Source organism: Balaenoptera borealis, assembly GCF_965194805.1.
Source record: "Balaenoptera borealis genome assembly, chromosome: 12".
NCBI lineage: Eukaryota > Metazoa > Chordata > Mammalia > Artiodactyla > Balaenopteridae > Balaenoptera > Balaenoptera borealis.
Genome location: NC_138869.1, coordinates 26555459 through 26575435, shown reverse-complemented (window position 1 = coordinate 26575435; position 19977 = coordinate 26555459). Strand labels below are relative to the sequence as shown.

Below are 19977 nucleotides of genomic sequence, written 5' to 3'. Positions count from 1 at the left end.
ACAGAGCATCAAAGAATATTTACAAAGAAAAATGTCATACTGGTTACTTAGGGGTAAGCCTCACACATAGAGTTCTTCCTTCAGTATTGCCCACATTCTTCTTACCCATTCAGACATTTTTTTTCCATGGTACTAGCTGTGCATATCTGATATTCTGAAGTTTTAAGAGTTGCTTTCTACTTTTGCCACATCAGTTACAGATTATTTCAAGAAAATAGGTCTTGTCATTTATATACATCAAGGAGAATAGTAATGACTACTGAGTCTGATTCTTAGAGGTGGATTCATTGTTTGTCCACTCCCCAACTGCAGCTTTATTTTACTTTATTTTTTCCAGCTTTATAGAGATATAATTGACATATAACATTGTATACATTTAAGGTGAAAAATGTGTTGATTTGATACAATTATATATTGCAAAAATGATTAATACCATATCTAACACCTCCATCATGTCACATAATTACCATTTTCTTTTCGTGGTGTGAATACTTAAGATCTACTCTCTTAGCAGCTTTAAGTCTGTAATACAGTATAACTAACTATAATCACTGTACTGTACATTAGATCCCGAGAACTTAGTCTTGTAACTGAAAGTTTGTACCTTTTAGTGGCTATATATATATATATATATATATTTTTTTTTTTTTTTTTTTTTAACATCTTTATTGGAGGTGGCTACAATTTTAAACAATGTTTTTCAACCAAGGACACCATACACAAAAAGTTGCAAGTTTTAGGTGTTAAAATGCAATTGTAGAAGGTTATCAAATCCATTATTTCTATGCTTTGGTCTTTGATATGTTCCAACTTACGGTAGATAGAGTTTGATGACTAAACAATTACTGAACCTTGTTTTACTTCTTTATAATACATGTTAGTGGTATATTACAAGTGATGCATGCTGATTTCAGAAAAATTGTAAAATATTTTTAAGGAAAATAATAAAAGATTACCTGTGCTTCCAATTTTGGGCAAAAATTGCTGTTTAATCTTTGGGGTATATATTCCTTCAGGATTTTTTTCTATTCAAATATATTGTTTTCTCAGAATGAGATAATGATTTATGTACTGTTTGCAATCGGATTTTCTTTTAACAATTTCAATAAATAATTCTCCACAGCTTTGTTCTAAATGGCTTAATGTATTTTATTGTATGGACATATCAGAATAAATTAACTGATCACCTGTTATGATTAGATATTCCCATTGTCTTCATTTTTTTTTTTTTACTTTCATGAAAATGATGTAATAAAAACTGCACATTTATTTTGGCTAATTTGTCCAATTGCTTAATTAAAAATAATTCATGGACATGGAATTAATGGAAGAAAAATATATGCATGTTAATGCTTTCAATCAAATTACCAAATTGCTTTTCAAACTGTACCATTTTATATCTTACTAGAAATGTAAGATGATGCCCTGTTATTCACAAGCAATGAATTTTTTTGCAAGCAATGAATTCCTCCCATTGCTATTTTAATTTTCATTTGTTTGATTATTAGTAAGGTTGAACATATTTGTTTTTTATATTTATTGTCTAGTAATAGACCAAAGGAAGTGTTAATAGTAAATTAAGAGAGCTTAATTAAATTGGGCCATGAAGCATTTATTGACTGGCCCTCAACCCAGTGATTTAGTATATTAATAGAAGAATTTAAAAATAAACTTTGGTTTATCTGTGTTGGAATAATATGTAGCTTTGAAAAAGAATTCAGTAGTCTCCTAAGTATTGAAAAGAAAAAATCTATAAGAAATGTTAAGTGACAAAAAGCATAACGCAGAATAATCCATATAGTGAAATTCCATTAATGTAAAAAACAAGCCATAAGACAGAACTTAAATTTTTTACAATTAAAATGTGTTTATTTATTAATTAAAAATTGAATTTTATTATAAATTTTATTTACTTATTTAAATTAAAAATGTACAAAAGCTTATCTGTGTTGAGACTCTTTCCCACCTCTGTCTCAGACACTTGATTCCTTTTCCGGAAGGTTATCAAATTTGTTTTATCTTTTTAATCTTTTCAGAAATATTTTCATACATTTTTAAAAGATGGATGCATACTTTACACAGTGTTCTGTACCTTGCTTTTTTCATTTGACAGTATATTTGAGACCTTGCCATATTTATACATAAAAGTTTCCTGAGTTGTCTCTTGTGGCCTCAGAGACTTTTATTATATGGATGAGTCATCTATTAGTTTTCTAGTAATGGATATTAAGCTTTTCCCCAATCTTTTGCTAGTACTAAAAATGCTGCATATATATATATGTATATAAAATTTCAAAATGAATTTTAAAATGTCTGAAAGCTTTAAAAACAAATAAGGTTGACTACCACCATGGAAAGGGAAAGGAGAAGGGAGTGTGCTAGGGAGGATTTTACTGCTTATAGCACGCACTTTTTTGATTGTCCAAACCTTTTTTCTCAAAGTTTTACTACTTTGAATTTTAAAATGAATTTAAAAATCATTAGATTAAAAATAGTGATTTAGATCCAGAATCATGGTTTGGACAGGTAAATACATTTGGGAAGTTGGCACTGGAAGAAATTGTAATGGAAAGTTGGTCATTTCTAAACCAATTCCTTCTCCTCCTGGTGGTGGTGGTTAGGCAGATAAATATCAGCTTGCAGAGAAAAAAAAGAAGAGTTTTTGTCTTTTAGAACCTCAGTTCTCGAAAGAAATAGGCTTAGAACTTGATTTTGTTCTTTTGATTATCAAATTCCTCAGTTGGAAACCAGGATGACTGAAGGCTGGCGGGGCAGGTTTTCTGTAGTTGAAGGAATTATACACATGCAGACGTTAAATATCTATGTAACACACTGTCTAGAGGCATATTTGTAAATCAACAGTGATTCACATAAAAATAAAGATTTAGACTTTTAAAATGATTTATTCTGTTACATGTTGACATCAGACTTTTCACTGGATCTTAATATTTCACATTGTAATGCTTGATCAGATTGAATATTGAACATAAAAAAGTACGAACATTTATGAAAAATGACATAATTTATTTTGTGAAACCAATCCCAAATACATGAAGACATGGGGCTTGAATTAATTCATCAAGAATATCAATAAGCTGATAAGTCAGGGGCATTTTCATTTCAATCATAGTCTTTAAGCTATATTCACAGAAAAATTACTTATTAAAGCAGCCATATGTGTGATTAATGGGTTGGTAGTGGTACCAATTACTCATTAGAATGCAAGGACTAAAATACCCTAGGACTTGAGAAAATATAGTGATTTTCATTAAAAGTGTTGGCTAGGTCCCAAATTCTCAGTGGGTTTGTATTCTGAGCTTTAAGGGCATGGTTTTGATCTCAAATGAAAGGGAAATTATCTTAGGAAGGTCTAAAGTTACTCTAACAAAATGAAACCTTTCTTTGGTATATGGTTATTTAATCAAAAGTCCCCACTTTGAGATAAAGAACCAGGTTTCCATCTATCTACATATATTTTAAAAGTTAAAAATTTGGAATGTATAAATTTTTTTTGTGGGTGAAGGTTGGTAATGGGATGTGCCTGGACAGCCAGAGTTTTAATCTAAAGTCTAGTTAATAGTAAAGTGGTTCCCAAATGGCCAGCACATTAGAATGCACGTGTGATCTTTTAAAACATACTGAAGCTGGCTTCTACTCCAGACATTCTAATTTCACTATGGGGAGTGTTACCTGGCATGAAGATTTTTTAAAAGTTCACCATCAATTCTAATGTACAGCAAAGGTTGAGAACCACTGGAGTAATGGTTAAAGGCTTGAGCTTTAAATTCAGACGGATCTGAGTTCAAATTCCAGCTTTACCACTAGGCTATATGACTTTGGTCTAGTTTTTCGACATCTCTGAACTTGGGTGTTCTTTCCTTTTCTTCCCTTTTCTTTTCTCCCTCTTCCCTTCCTTCCTTCCTTCCTTCCTTTTTCTTTAAATTGGAGATAATATAATATCTGGTGCATGTGATTACTATTAACATTAAATATATGCTTAACACAGTGCCCAGCACATAGTAAGTGCTCAGAAGACACTAGCTAGTATACTACTGCTAGAGTTTCAGTGTTAGGAGGAGGCTTGATGGTGGTTAAAGAGAGGTGTACTTAAGACAGTACGGTGTGGAGAGAAATGTGGCTTCCCTTCTACTCTGGCTTCTCCCTGTGGCTGCTTCCAGGAATCAGGCAGGGGGAGTACTTGAGAAAACTGCTGTCTGTTATTCCCCAGGGGTTCCGCCTTACAGGGTCTCATCAATCAACCCATTTGACTTATTATCATTATGTGTAATTATGAGGTTTGTGTCAAAGGAACAGGTTTGTCATGGTTGTTCTAATTATGGGGAAATCAGATAATATATATTACACTTGTATTTTTATGTCAAGTCATTTAGAAAATAGGCTTTGTTTCTAATAATTTAACAAAAGAAGAGAGAGGTGGTCTAAGACTTAATTAAACCATTTTAAGTGAATGTTGGACTGACAACTTATGGATCCAGATATTTCAAATCTGTGCTGAAAACAGCTGAGAATATACTCAGGACTGTCAGGATTTCATTTGTAGAAAGATGTGTATATTTTAGATCCACATTGTCCTTTATTTCATTTTTAACTAGAGTTAAGCATACATTTTGTAGACACTCCTATTGTTGTTAGCAGATGGTTGCATTCATACTAATGAACAGTGTCTTTTTTAAATTAATCTTTTCATTTTGAGATAATTATGATTATCTCAAAAAGTAGATTCACATGCAGTTGTAAGAAATTTAATGTACTCTTTCCCCAGTTTCCCCCAATGGTAAAATGTTGCAAAGCTATAGTACCATATCACACCAGGATTTTTTTTTAATTTAATTTTTATTTTATATTGGGGTATAGTTGATTTACAATGTTGTGTTAGTTTCAGGTGTACAGCAAAGTGATTCAGTTATACATATATATATATTCATTCTTTTTCAGATTCTTTTCCCATATAGGTTATTACGAATACTCAGTAGCGTTCCCTGTGCTATACAGTAGGTCCTTGGTGATTATCTATTTTATATATAGTAGTGTGTATATGTTAATCCCAAACTCTTAATTTATCCTTCCCCCCACCTTTCCCCTTTGGTAACCATAAGTTTGTTTTCAAAGTCTGTGAGTCTGTTTCTGTTTTGTAAATAAGTTCATTTGGATCATCTTTTTAGATTCCACATAGAAGCGATATCATATGATATTTGTCTTTCTCTGTCTGACTTACTTCACTTAGTATAATTTCTAGGTCCATCCATGTTGCTGCAAATGGCATTATTTCATTCTTTTTTATGGCTGAGTAATATTCCATTGGCTATGTACCCCATCTTCTTTATCGATTACTCTGTTGATGGGCATTTAGGTTGCTTCCATGTCTTGGCTTTGTAAATAGTGCTGCAATGAACATTGGGGTGCATGTATCTTTTCAAATTATAGTTTTCTCTGGATAGTTGCCCAGGAGTGGGATTGATGGATCATATGGTAGCTCTATTTTTAGTTTTTTAAGGAACCTCCATACTGCTCTTCATAGTGACAACCAGGATATTTTTATTGATACAGTCAAAACCAAAACATTTCCATGACCACAGTTTCTTCATGTTGCCCTTTTCTAGCCACACCAACCCTACTCCTCCTTAATGCCTGGCAAACACTAATTGTTCCCTTTGGGATTGACTTCTTTCCCTCATCATAGTTTGGTATCCAGGTAATACAGTAAGTCCTCTACATACAAATGAGTTCCATTCCAAGAGTGCGTTCGTAGGTCCAATTTGATTGTAAGTCAAACAAAGTTAGCCTAGGTACCCAACTAATATAATCAGCTATATAGTACTGTACTGTCTTAGGTTTATAATACTTTTCACACAAATAATACATAAAAAACAAACACAAAAAATAAAAAAAATAATTTTAGTCTTACAGTACAGTAATCTTACAGACACGTGAACTAACTTATGTGATTGGACATGCGAAGGCACGTTCGCATCTTCGAAAGTTCGCAACTTGAAGGTTCGTATGTAGGGGACTTATTGTACTAGCTTCATAAAATGAGTTGGGGAATGTTCCTTCTCTTCTGTTTTCTGGAAGAGACTGTATAGAATCAGTGTGAATTCTTCTTTAAACATTTGATAGACTTCTCCAGTGAAATGATCTGAACCTAGAGATTTCTTTTTTGGAAGTTTTAAAATCACAATTCAATTTCCTTGATAGCTATAAGGCTATTCAGATGATCTATTTCATATTGGGTGAGTCGTGGTAGCTTGTGCTTTTTTGAGGAAATGGTCCATTTCATATATATAGTCAAATTTGTGTGTGGAGAGTTGTTCATAGCATTCCTCTATGTTTTGATGTCTGCAAGTTCTGTAGTGATATCCCATTTCATTCCTGATATTGGTAATTTGTACCATCTCTCTTTTTTCTTTGTCAGTTTTATCAAATATGTGATTTGCAGATATCTTCTTCCATTTACACTTTCATGATAGTGCCCTTTGAAGCCAACAATTTTTAGTTTTGGTGAATTTCAACTTATTTTTTTTTCTCTGATTGCTTGTGCTTTAGGTGGTATATCTAAGAAACCGTTGCATAATCTACAGTCGTGAAGATTTACACCTATAGTTTCTTCTAAGACTTTTATAGTTTTAGCTCTTATATTTACATCTTGATCCATTTGAGTAATTCTTTGAGCGACAGGGTCCAATTTCATTTTTTGCATGTAAGTATCTTTGTTTTGATTAATGTTTCCATGATGCATCTTTTTCTAATTTTACTTTCAATCTGCCTCTATTGTTATACTTAAGGTAAGTTTCTTATAGATAACATAATTTCTATCCCTTAATTTGTGCATTTAGACCATTTACATTTAATGAAATTATTGATACATTGGGACCTAAGCCTGTCATATTATTTTTTCTTTTCTGTTTGTTCTCTTTGTTTTTTGATTTTGTTTTGTTTCTTGGTTTTCTTTTTGTCTGCCTTCCTGTAGGTTATTGGAACATTTTCTAGAATTCACTTTTGACTTATCTCTATTGTTTTTGAGTGTATTTCTTTGTATAGTTTTTTAGTGGTTGCTCTAAAAACAAAAAATGGTTTCGTAGACACAACTTATCACAGTCTACTGATGTTATCATTTTGCCAGTTTGAGTGAAGTATGAAAAATTTGCCTTCATTTATGTCCCTTTACCTTTCCTCATGTATGATATAATAGTCTTAAATACTTTCTGTTCATACATTTAAAACCACATCAGTGTTACAATTTTTGCTTTAACCGTCAAATATAAATTTAAAAACTGAAGAGAAGGATAATCTATTGTATTTATCCATACTTTTGCTTACCATATTCTTTCTTCCTTTCTGATATTCCTAAGTTCCTGTTTTTATCACTTCCTTTCTGTTTAGAGAACTTCCTTTAACTATTCTTTTAGAGTAAGACTGCTGGAGACAAATTCTCTTAGTTTTCTTCCATGTGAGAAATGTCTTAATTTCTCCTTTACTTATGGAGGATTTTTTTCTCTGTGTATGAGGTTCTGGCCTGGCATTTCTTTTTTATTCAGCACTTGAAAAATATTGTGGGAATTCCATCTGGCTTCCATTGCTGTTGATGAGAAATTCATTATCATCCAAATAATTTTCCCTTTAGGTGTCATTTCTGTCTTGTTGCTTTCAAGATTTTGTTTTGTCTTTTCAGAAGTTTGACTATGATGTTTCTTGGTGCTATGGACTGAAGTGTCTCCCCCAAATTCCTATGTTGAAGCCCTAACCCACAACGTGACTGTAATTGGTGACAGGGCCTTTAAGGAGGTAATTAAGGTCAAATGAGTTTATAGGGTGCGGCCCTAATCTGATAGAACTGGTATCCTTATAAGAAGAGAAAGAGACATGAGATCTCTCTCTCTCTGTCTCTCTGTCTCTCTGTCTCTCTGTCTCTCTCTCTCTTTCTCTTTCTCTCCCCATGCATGCACAGAGGAAAGGCCGCGTGAGGACACAGTAAGAAGATAGCTGTCTGCAAGCCAGGAAGTGAGGCTTCACCGGGAAACCACCCTGCCAGCACTTTGATCTTAGATTTCTAGCATCCAAAACTGTGAGAAAATTAATTTTTGTTATTCAAGCCACTCAGTGTGTGGTATTCTGTTTTAGTAGCCTCAGTAGACTAATACACTTGCTGTGAATTAAAAAAAATTTTTTTTATCCTGCTTGGGATTTGCTCGAGTTCTTGAATCTGTAGGTTTATGTCTTTTGCCACATTAGGAAGTTTTCAGCCATTATTTCTTCAAATACTTTTTCGATACTCTGTCTTTCTCCTATCCTTCTGGGATTCCAATGATATGATTTAATAGTAAATATTTCTGTAGTCCCACAGGTTCCTGAGGTTCTGTTTGTTTATTTTTTAAAATTAGTTTCTTTCCATTAAGACTGAGTAATTTAGATTGCTTTATCTTTCAGTTCAGTTACCTTTCATGTATCCTGTCCATTCTGATTTTCATCCCATCCATTGAGGTTTTCTGTTTTGGTTATTGTATTTTTCAGGTTTAAATTTTCCATTTTGCTCTTCTTTATATCTTCTCTTTCTTTAGAGAGACTTTCTATTTCTGTGCTGAGACTTTATATTTTTTCATTTCAGTGTGCTCTTACTTGCTCATTGAAGCGTTTTTTATGGTGGCTACTTTAAAACTTCTGTCCTATGATTCTAACATCTATGTTGGCATAGTGTTGGCATCCACTGATTTTTTGAATTCAATTTGGGATCTTCCTGGTTCTTGGTTTGATGAGTAATTTTTGCTTGAAACCTGGAAATTTTGGGTTTTATGTTATGATATTTTGAATCTTACTTAAGTTTTCTGTCTTAGCTGGCTTCCCCAACACCACTGGGCAAAATAGGGGAGTTCCAGCTCCCCACTAATCTTTGACTGTAGGATTAAAAGTTGTTGGCTATCTTCTCTGTCTTCTGATGCCACCCCAGCAGAGTATTTGGGGTGTTTTGTTCAACCTGGCAGGCGTGACATCTAGGCTCTCCCATCAGCCTTTGCTGATGGCTATTTATTTATTTATTTATTTATTTACTTGTTTATTTAGTGACTGGAGTAAAGCAGTTATTTTCTAAAAGTTTTCTGTCTTGTTAGGCTGCCCTTTTGCTGGCCTTTGGCTGGAACAAGCAGAATTTTGTTGGGACTTCTTTCTCTCTGTGCTTGTTAGAATTTCTGGATTGCTAGTTTCTTCTGCCTGGAATATAGGAAGCCAAAAAACAAACTCAAAACCCCCCAAACCATACAAACCCAGGGCACTTACCACTGTGTTGTTCCTGGGGTCCCAAGGCCCCCAGCTCATTTGTCTTCTTCCCTCTACCTTTCCGAGTCTCCATATGTTTCTGTCACATGTAATGTCCAGGGTTTTTAGTTGTAGTTAGCAGGAGGAATAGGAAATAGTATGTCTACTCCATCTTCCCTGACATGGAAGTCCCTTGAACTCTGTCATTTAATTGCTAATGCTTTTTAAATTATTACAGTGTGCATCTTGGCTTCTCTAGATTAGACAGAAACAAACACAGATTTTCTCTTCATGTGTTTGTTACCTGAGTCAAGAGAACACTCTAGAACAGGTGTCAAGCAGGCTTTGGTAATAAAGTTAGCATCACATTATCTCAAAAGGAAATGTTGACAAATACATTGTATATACAATTCAGGGCTGACCTTTTACTACTGCATTTAAATTTGTGCATGTTATGTTTTTTGGGTTTTTTGTTTTTTAAATCTTGTTAACATACTACCAACAACCCATTCCATTTGGAATTAAAACCTTTCTGTGGACATTAATGTTGTAGAAAGAGCATAAATCAGTGCTCTAAAATTGGTTTATTTTATAACCAAATGTCAACTAATTATTCCAGTAAGTTAAAAAACCTTGTTCATTTTAATCAGAGTTATATTCATTTTCAGAGGAAAAAAAGTCTTCTGTCATAAAGTATCTCTCCTCCCCTTCCACCTCCCTGTTATGAAAAGTTAAGTGTTCTTTCATCTGGGTTTTACTATAGGAGTATCATAAATGACCAGATATATTAAACATAGACTTCTTGGGTACATTCATGAAAGTGAACCTTACAGCCTTCAGTCTATGGACCACTCCTTATGAATCTGCAGTGCCCTGTGCCTGGGGCTGATGGTCTGTTCTGTGGGCTCCCACAAGGAATCATTTGACTCACTGCCTCCTCCCAAACACTGTCTTCCCCTTCACTGGGATTGTGTCCAGGACATGCCCAGTTTTCCCATCTTTCACTGCTCTCCCCTCAGTTCACTACACCTCAGGATATCTCTTTCTTACTGGTACCCACGCCTTTGTTTTGTTTTGTTTTTTTTAACAGCTTTATTGAGATAGAATTTACATACCATAAAATTCACCTCTTTTAAAGCAAACTTTTTAAAAAAATTAAAGTATAGTTGATTTACAGTGTTGTGTTAGTTTCAGGTGTACAGCAAAGTGATTCAGATATATATATATAGATAGATATATACAGATATATAGATATATCTTTTTGTTTATATAGAATAGTGTGTATCTGTTAATCCCAAACTCCTAATTTATCCCTCCCTTTGCTCTTTGGTAATGATAGTTTTGTTTTCTGTGTCTGTGAGTCTATTTATGTTTGGTAAATAAATTCACTTGCATTATTTTTTTTTGACTCCACATATAAGTGATATCATATGATGTTTGTCTTTCTCTGTATGACTTACTTTACTTAGTATGATAATCTCTAGGTCTATCCATGTTGCTGCAAATGACATTATTTCATTCTTTTTTATGGCTGTGTAATATTCCATTGTGTGTGTGTGTGTGTGTGTGTGTGTGTGTGTGTGTGTGTGTGTGTGTTTATATATATATCTCTATTCATCCGTTGATGGACATTTACGTTGCTTCCATGTCGTGACTATTGTAAATAGTGCTGCTATGAACATTGGGGTGTATGTATCCTTTTGAATTAGAGTTTTCATCTTTTCTGGATATATGCTCAATAGTGGGATTACCCATGCCTTTGTTTTAACTCTGGTTCACAATTCTTTTCCCTTACAACTTCATTTACTTTCAGAAATCTCAGAATCATGGTCTCTTCTTATACAAATACGAGAACAAAGACCTGGGGAGATTAAAGTAGTTTTGTTAAGATATGTATATTGACAGTGGAAAGAGAGGAAAAGAACTTCAGTTCTCTAATCAAAGAAAATTCTTTGTTATATTTCTATGATTCTCCTTTTCTCTTTTTGTTGCATTTCTATATCTCCCTGGGGGCAGAGGAGGAAGGAGTAAAACATCACTAACAATGGGTGGTCAATGGTAGGAAGAGACCCAAATCAAGAAATATGAACAACCAGTGACCTCTAATTCAAATCCCCTTGGAAATCTCTGGAATCCAACCCACCTGGTATCAGAAACTGGACACAGGTTGTGTGGGTGTTCCTTGGTATTCTCACAGAAGCAGTCTAAAACATATACTATAAGTTGACATTTGTTGTAAAATAAATCAACTCTTTTGGTTGAAAGTGACAGAAAGCCAACTAAAAATGCCTGAAACATAAAGGAAAAATCATTGGCTCATGTATTTAAGGAACAGGCTGGAGGCACAGGTGTTTAAAATTTGTAGTCAAGAATTTAGCTTTCTACGTTCCTTGGCTCTACCTTCCTGTATTGGCTTAATTTCCAAGTAGGCTCAATGGTTGCTTTTTGTTGTTGTTGCTGTTTTATAAGCAGCACCAGGCTTGCATCTTACAAGCTTAGAAACTCCAGGGCAATGAAGGTCTTTTTCCCAAGAGTCCTGGTAAAAGTCATGCACCTTGGTTCTGACTGTAACTGATAAGGTCATGTGCTCATCTCTGGACCAATCGATAAGTTGAAGGCTGAAATGCTCTGATTAGCCAACCCAGAACTAAATTCCCTGCACACTTCTTAACCTCAGAGATGGAGTCAGTAAACTTCATGAAGGATTAAAGTGGAAGTAGGATTAGGATTTTTTTCCCCTGAGGGAATGTTGAGAGGCTGTCACCGATGAAGGGGGAAGGGATGCCAGGAAGATAGATCAACATGTATCTGTTACCCATGGAGGAGGTGGTAATGCAGTACAGAATGAGGTCAGGGGAGAATTACTCCTATGAATACCAAGGCTATCCTTGCTGCTATTGCTGGGTTAAGTATCTCTTCTGAGTTGGGGATGGGATTATACAGGTTCAGATTTTTCACAAAATTTGTTTCAGAATTTTTCTAAAAGTCTTCACCTATCTCATCCCTTTTATTTAAAACTGTCTTTTTCAAAACATAGACCTTCAAGGTATATTTAAAAATGGAAACTTATTATTTAATTTTACTTTTTCTGCTTTATTTGACCACGAACACTAAGGCAGTGTGAACCCATTTGTGAATATACCTTATTCTAGCAAAATTATAGGCTAAATAAGCTTGGGGGCTAAGATGGAAAAGTAACCACCTTTTATAAATACTTTTTTAATGGAAAAATGAATTTCATGTTCCACATAACTGATTTACAAATGGACCATTGGAATACACGCCATTTGCAAGCACATACTGCTAAAAACTCTAGCAGATGCATCAATGAACTTTACATGGAATCATTTTGATAAACTTAGTCTTCCTCCTCTACTCAATAAGTAGGTATCTATTTGGAGCAAAGTCAGGGCAGATATGTTCAGACATACAAGAGTTGGGTCAAGCATGTTTATATGTATAGATGACTTAGAGAGGACCATGCCAAACAGAACTCACTGTCCTTCCTGGTGAGTATAGGGGCAGATTAAGAAAGTGTTCATATGTTCAGTGAATTTGTCAGGAAATCTTATTTGCATAAGATAAAAAGATCTTAATGACTCTTAAGATAGGCAGAATCTTCGAGCTGATGGTTTTGGAGAAGTCCTTTAAAAGGGTATAATTCTCAAGAGAGAACTTCCCAGGGGTATGGACATGCAGTGTTTGTCCTGGTCACCCTTGCCTGCTACCTTTGATTTCCTGACTTGTAAGACTAATGGCCGTTATGTTAAAACACAGTTCAGTCTTCTGAGGATTTTGTCCATTCATCCATCCATCCATCCATTCATTCACTGAGTATACACAGGTCCAGGACTCTGAAACGTGGGGCCAGCCAGGCCATTGGTCCCCAAGCCTCAAGCTTACAGAAACCATGAATTGTGACGTCTGCTCAAGCACCAATGTGCATGGGAGTAACATGAGGCCTCATCACAGATGTTGCATCCACCTGAAATCTGGGAGGTGCAAGAATAACTAAAGAATTATACTGAAAGGATGTTTTCAACCGAATCTAAAAGCTGCTTGATTCCAAGACAATCTCTCAGAAAGCGTTCAAGATGTTGTGCTGGGAAAATAGAGGAACAAATAAGGAAAGATCTCAGGAATTTACCTTCTAAGGGAGGAGATTGATGTGTAAAAGTTCAATATAATACAAGGCAGAGAGAAACAGTTGCTATCCTGGCAGTACAAGTTTTTGGCCAGGCAAGGACTCAGGAGAGCTGCAGCCCCACATTCTTGACCTTGTCTATAAGCTTTTGTCTGACAGCCTTTGGCTCCTACCACCTCTGTGGTGAATATCTTATTCTTGGTAGTTCCAGATAAGAAGAATCCCCTGGCCCAGAGATTCACAAACTTTCTTGGTTCATAATACCTCTATGCCAAAAGAAATGCCTAACAGTTTTGTTTGTTAAGTAGCTAGGTCCAAAAACTTTAAAATGTATAATGTATTTATGTCCTAACAACTTAGTAGCCATTTGAAAAAATACATATACGTTGAATGAAAAAAAAATGTTTCTTTCAGTCTTACAGAATCACCATTATTTACTGATGGATGTGTGTGCCTGTAGGGCACTGCACAACTTCTCAAATCTTGCCCTCAGATTGGACACTGACACCCTTATTTCTGGTTCCACAACAATTTTTGCAGGGCACTAGCTTTTTATCACAGCAACTTCTGAAAACCCAGCTTTGTGAAGCTAGGGTGTCCTCAAAGGAGCTGGAGCTAATGTTTTTATTTATTTATTTATTTATTTATTTATTTATTTATTTATTTATTTATTTATTTTTGGCTGCATTGGGTCTTCGTTGATGTGCGCGGGCTTTCTCTAGTTGCGTCAAGCGGGGGCTACTCTTCATTGCAGTGCACGGGCTTCTCATTGCTGTGGCCTCTCTTTGTTGTGGAGCATGGGCTCTAGGCGCGTGGGCTTCAGTAGTTGTGGCGTGTAGGCTCAGTAGTTGTGGCACACAGGCTTAGTTGCTCCATGGCCTGTGGGATCTTCCTGGACCAGGTCTCGAACCCGTGTCCCCTGCATTGGCAGGCAGATTCCTAACCACTGCACCACGAGGGAAGTCCCTGGAGCTAATTTTGAAGCTGTGAATTACTGTAAGCTAGTAATTCATGCAGTGTGAACAGATCTGGAGTATTGCTATGTTACTCTTACAAATTTAAAATACCCTGTAGCACTCTTATGTTTGTGGTAGTGCCCCGTGCACAGTCTGGGAACCAGGACCTTAGCTGTCTTTTCTCTGTTCACTCTGGTACAAGAGCCTTCCTGCTAGTGTTATCCATGGCCTCAATCCCCATATCCTGTCAGGTTTAGACAGGGAATGCAGGGCTTTGCTGGGTCAAAATGTGGACTCAGAGAGTTGCCAGTAAACTGAATCAACATCAGTTATGTTGCATCGAACTACACCCATGGAGATGAACTATTAAATCTGGAGAGGATAACAGAATACCCCTATTACTTAAGTCTAGAGGCAATGTAGCTGATATATTTTTATTTTTCATAATTCAGAAGCAATTGTAAGTCTTGAGGTCCTCACCATGATCATTTACTAACGTGGTTCTAGTGAGTTCAATGGGCCCAGTTTATAGATCTATGTCACCAGAATGCCAGTTTTATATTCACTGTAGTGAATATTTTATTTCTCTAATTTGAGTATGAAATTGGTCTGGAGCTTCAGATGACTTTGGAATGCCTCTGTTTTCTGGAAGCAATGAGGAGAAAGAGACATAAGTTTGTGAGAATAAGAAATCCTGCTGAAAATGGGAACCTAACAGACTTGCCAAGTTCTCTTTCAGGACAGGACATGTGTAAAGGGATTAATGTTTCTGAAATATAAAATAAATCTATTTTTTATTTAAGTAAATTATGTTGCCCTGTGATTCCCCATCAATGAAATTCACAACATTCATTGGCTTAAGGGAAGGACAGGTATCACGCAGGACAAAGAAATCATTGCTGGGCGCTGAGCCTCAACGAGAATATTCTGGACTCCCTGCAGCAATGGTTCTCCAACTTTAGTGAGCATCAGAATCACCTGGAGGGTTGCTAACAGACAGATTACCGGGTCTTACTCCAGAAACCCATCCAGAGTTTCTGATTCAGGGGGTCTGGGGTGGGACTCAAGAATTTGTATTTCTGTTAAGTTCCCAGGTAATACTAATGCTGCTGGTTTTGAGAACCACTCCCCTAGAGGACAATAGTTCCTGAAAGTCAAGTGTACTGAGAGGGAAAGGGGATTTATAAATTTCAGAGTTTCCATTTCCATATCAAAAGTTCTGGAGTTCTAGAACTGGGACTTTACCATGAATAGATGTTAGTAGTCATCACCAGACAAGATTCGAAGTCCCTTCTGTTGCTGGAAAGAGGTGACAAAGGGGTGGGAAAGGAGACAAAGTGACAATAGAGAGACCCTCTCCCTAACACCACCTTAGAGTCTAATTTAAATGGCAAGAAGCAACAACTCTTAATTAATGTCAGGGAATCGAATATTATCCAAAGCCCATTTTCTTGCCTTGAAAGGTGTCAGTCATCCCATGAAAACTTTTCTGCTAGGGTGTTTCAGTACTCCCCCCATTGCTATTAGATTTTTTCCTATGCATAAAAAATTATTCTTAAATCAGAATCCAGGGTACAACTTCATGAAAGTTTCATATACTTGAGCACTGAATTTACTGATGACTTGAAATAAGACATCACTCTACTGCCCAATGAATCAGTGTTTTACAAAGCATCAAATATCTCCCTTTTTTTTGTGAACAGAAGGTTCATTCAGGACTTTTAATTGTTAAGAATCTTCCCTTTGTTTCACACTGAGGACAAAAGCTATATCCTTTTTGCAATGGGTACAACCCTGCAATGGCATTCTTTTCCTACTTGGATATGACAGATACCCTGTCAGGAACTAAACTCATTTCTGCACAATGTACTTGAGACTTGGAGAAGTAAACCACAAATTATCTCCTCTAAATAGCACTCCCCAGTTCAGAACGTGAGGCAGATAACCTCAATGTGAACTTTGCCTATGGATATTTATCTACAGCCTCCAAGTAATATGGATTTATTCTGGTGATATACAGACCATTTTGCAGATAATGTTGAGAGCAAACATTTTATTACTGATTTCTTGTAAATTACACAAGGCTGTGTTTTAATAGATTTTTCTTCCAAGCCTCAGTCTCACACCATGAGTAGTTATACAGATTTTTATTATGATCTTGAATATTGACTTTTAATTATACACTGGTTAACAAAACAAATAAGGCTGTCATTTCCATCAAGGGAGCATTAAGGATGGAGGGTATCTTTTGACATCCCACCTACTTTCTCATCCCAGTACTACTTTTTAACATTACCCACGCCAGGCATAAAAATGTAAAAATCTCACATTACTTTAAGAAGACCCTGGAGCAGTTTTTAATTATGTTTATCGCAAAGGATACATGGCTTACAGTAATGATAGTTGAAGGGCATCTTAACAACCGTATTCAAGAGTCAGAAGGGCTGTTCAAAGGGGCATAAGAGGCATTATTTCCAGCTCAATAGGAGACAGACTAGAAAACATACTTTAAACTGAAGCCAAAAAAAGGTAGACAATCCAATGAACTTCCTGACCACGAGGATATGAGGGGAAACAAGTCATTAAAAAATCCAAGAACTAAACTCCACTCTTTCTGCTATATTTCAGTTCTTAAGATGGCCTTGTAGAAACTCAGCAGCTGACAGCAATGGCCCAAGAGTCCTGCAAATCCGAAGTCAGCATCCAGAAATGGTGACCCTTCTAACACCACTCTCATTCGAAGGCTCAATGATCTCATCTTTGAAAATAAGAAGAGGTGGTAAGGAACGTCTGTTGGGCGTGTATATTTTTATATTCTGTTTCTGAGTTTGAGGAGGGTTAAAGGCTTTTGAAATTTCTTCCCGGCCATTCAGGCAGGAAAATAGGTCAAGAGCTCAGTAAGATCAAGGACATCAGTGGTTTATTTCTGTATGGCAGTTAGCATTCTCTTTAACTCTTTGTCCCCAAAATATCCTGAAGTATATCCTGTTTGGAAGCGTTAGAGGTGAAGACAAATTCAGGTTATTTGAGGTCTTAATGAATGTTGGTTGTTTAATAAATCTTGGTAGGAGATATGAATGAGTGAATGAACAGATGAAATTTTGACAATGACACAATGGGATCAAATAAGTGTAATGTATTTTATTTAGAACTATGGAAAATTGGAGTAGGAAAGGACCTCAGAAATGAATCTAATCCATTTTTTTAAGTTCAGTTTTTAACTCATGGGCAATGAAATAATTTGCATTCCCCCTCCCCCCTCAGAATAGTATCATCAGAACTGGGAATTGAAGCCAGTTCAATGATATTTTCATTACATTATACTCTTCTGGGATGGCAATTCTCTCTGCAACTTGTGTTATGGAAAAACCTAGAGGTTTTTTGTTTGTTTGCTTTTTACTCATATACACAACAACAACAAGTACTGAAAAATCCCCCAAACCAGTTATTTAGCTCAATCAGGGAGCAATAGAAACTACTCTAATGTCCTGCACCATATTACAATTCTCTATTCACTTCTTGGGCCACCAAGCCAACTTTGCAAACCAAAGAACAAAAATAAGATAGTGTTAATTACTCCAAGAAATCATCACTACCCAAAACAATAGTTTTGTCATTATCATAAAATTTTAAAGACCCTAGCCAGGGAGAAAAGTTGTTGCTGGAAAATATCAACTACTTTAGGAGTCAATGGGCTCCTTCATATCTCATCAATTGATTGATCCCTGACTTATTGATTGAAATAGAATGTAATCTGGGGAGTCCATGGAAAAGGATCACTTTGAATGGAGAATACCTGTATTTTGGGAGCAAAGAAAAAAATGGGGCATTTTTCTAACACAAAGGAGCTTTAAGGTTGTCTTAACACTTTTAGAGAAAGAAGCACCTGCCTGATAGAATTGCAGCCTCTCTGGCCAATTATCAGGAATTCTTTCCATCCTGACGATGGAATCAACCCTCAACAAGAAATGAAAGAGCACAAGCCCACCGCGACTTGAGGAAGCTATGTTTATTTCAGAGTCTCAAGGAGCCATGTGTTGTTAAACAAAATATAAAAAGTGCAATAAACTATAGGTATAAAGGACTTTGTTGGCTATAAAATTTTATTTTACTGCTGTCCTCCTATGGCTAAACACGTACGAGATCAGTAAAGTATTAAAATATTCAAGATGACAGAACATGAATCCTAATTCCAGAAATACAACAGTGAGAATGAATGACAGGGGCAGACACAGAATGCCTATACTGTCATCTGTATAAAGTCCATCATTTCAGTATGTACTTAATTAAAAAAGATGCAGAAGGTAGAGTGAGCACCCTTAATTGATCATTTCCCTTACTCTTCACACAGACAGCAGTTGAAACTGAAAGTGACAACTTTGAGCCAGAATCTCCTTGTTATAGTGAGTCAAAGGCAGGCATATCAGTCGTGCTGACACACACAGTAAGGATGTTGGAGAGTTTTCCAGAGGCCCAAATTGTTTTCGTTAAGTCTGTGAGAGCTCAGAAAAATACATACTTTCTAAATTTCCCTGAATGTGCAGGGAGGCAAGGGTTTGTACTTTGAAATAGAAAACCCTTTATATACTGTCTAAAGAAAGGCTTTGTTACTGAAATAAGTCTCCCTGTGGAGAATTGTAGTTTCCAGGGGAGCTATCTCTACTAATTAGACTCAACGTTGATTTGGACATTGCAAAATTGTATTATATTCTCTCAGGATAGGAATTACTAAATAAGAGGAAGCAAAATCTTAAAAAGGAGGGAACAGTGGAGTTTCCTACTGAACCCTTGCAAAATCGGAGAATTAGAAAATTCTTTTGGATCTTCTGTCAGACTTAAAAACATGATTAGTATGGTGTTGACAGAGCTCATCATTTTGGTTGCTTCTGGAGTATCATAGTTACATTTGAACTTGATTTTTCAAGTTCCAGCTTTCTGGTATGTGCACATGTGGTTTAAGGTGGTTTTTGTTGCTTTTGTTGTTCCCGTGTGTGTGTATGTGTGTGTGGGGGGTGGGCTGAGGGCAGGGGTTCTCATTATTGTATCCTCAGTTTCTAGTGTAGTATCTGACACATAGTAGGATTTCAATCCATATATTTTAAGGGAAGGTATTTTAGAATATTTACTTTTGTCCCTTATTTATAAAAGTCATACTTATTCATTATAGAAAAATTATAAAGGATAATAGAAATAATAGAGGTAAAAGTTAAATTCACCCATAATCTAACATCTATTGATAATTAGTATTAATGTTTTAGTATGATTCCAATGATCTAATTAGTATATGTTTATGTGTACATGCACAAGTATACCTAGAAATCCAGAGGTATACACATACATACGTATATATACCAGATACTCACAATTAATATAGAACCAAATATTCAGTTATATATTCTTTTTTTCAACTTAACTTTAAGGAGCCGGGAGAGATATTCCACTGAGTGGAAAATTGTTTTTAGAGTTCACAGTGTCCACTCCCTAAAAACCTCTCAAACCATGGATTCCACAACCTGAGGTTGAAGAAGCTTCCCTGTGTTTGCCTTACTGGCTAGTAGTACTGTTTATTGAGCAATTACTAAGTGCCAGAAACTCTGCTAAACACTTAAC

General features: G+C 35.7%; 1 protein-coding gene across 1 annotated transcript in view; it reads left to right on the top strand.

Annotated features, from left to right (window-relative positions):
* TAFA1 (TAFA chemokine like family member 1) overlaps positions 1-19977 on the top strand; it is a 781657-nt gene that overhangs the window by 57810 nt on the left and 703870 nt on the right. Inside the window, exon 2 of the mRNA XM_082344862.1 lies at positions 16996-17146. The gene's annotated coding sequence lies outside the window, so the exon portion shown is untranslated. The remainder of the gene's footprint in view (positions 1-16995; positions 17147-19977) is intronic.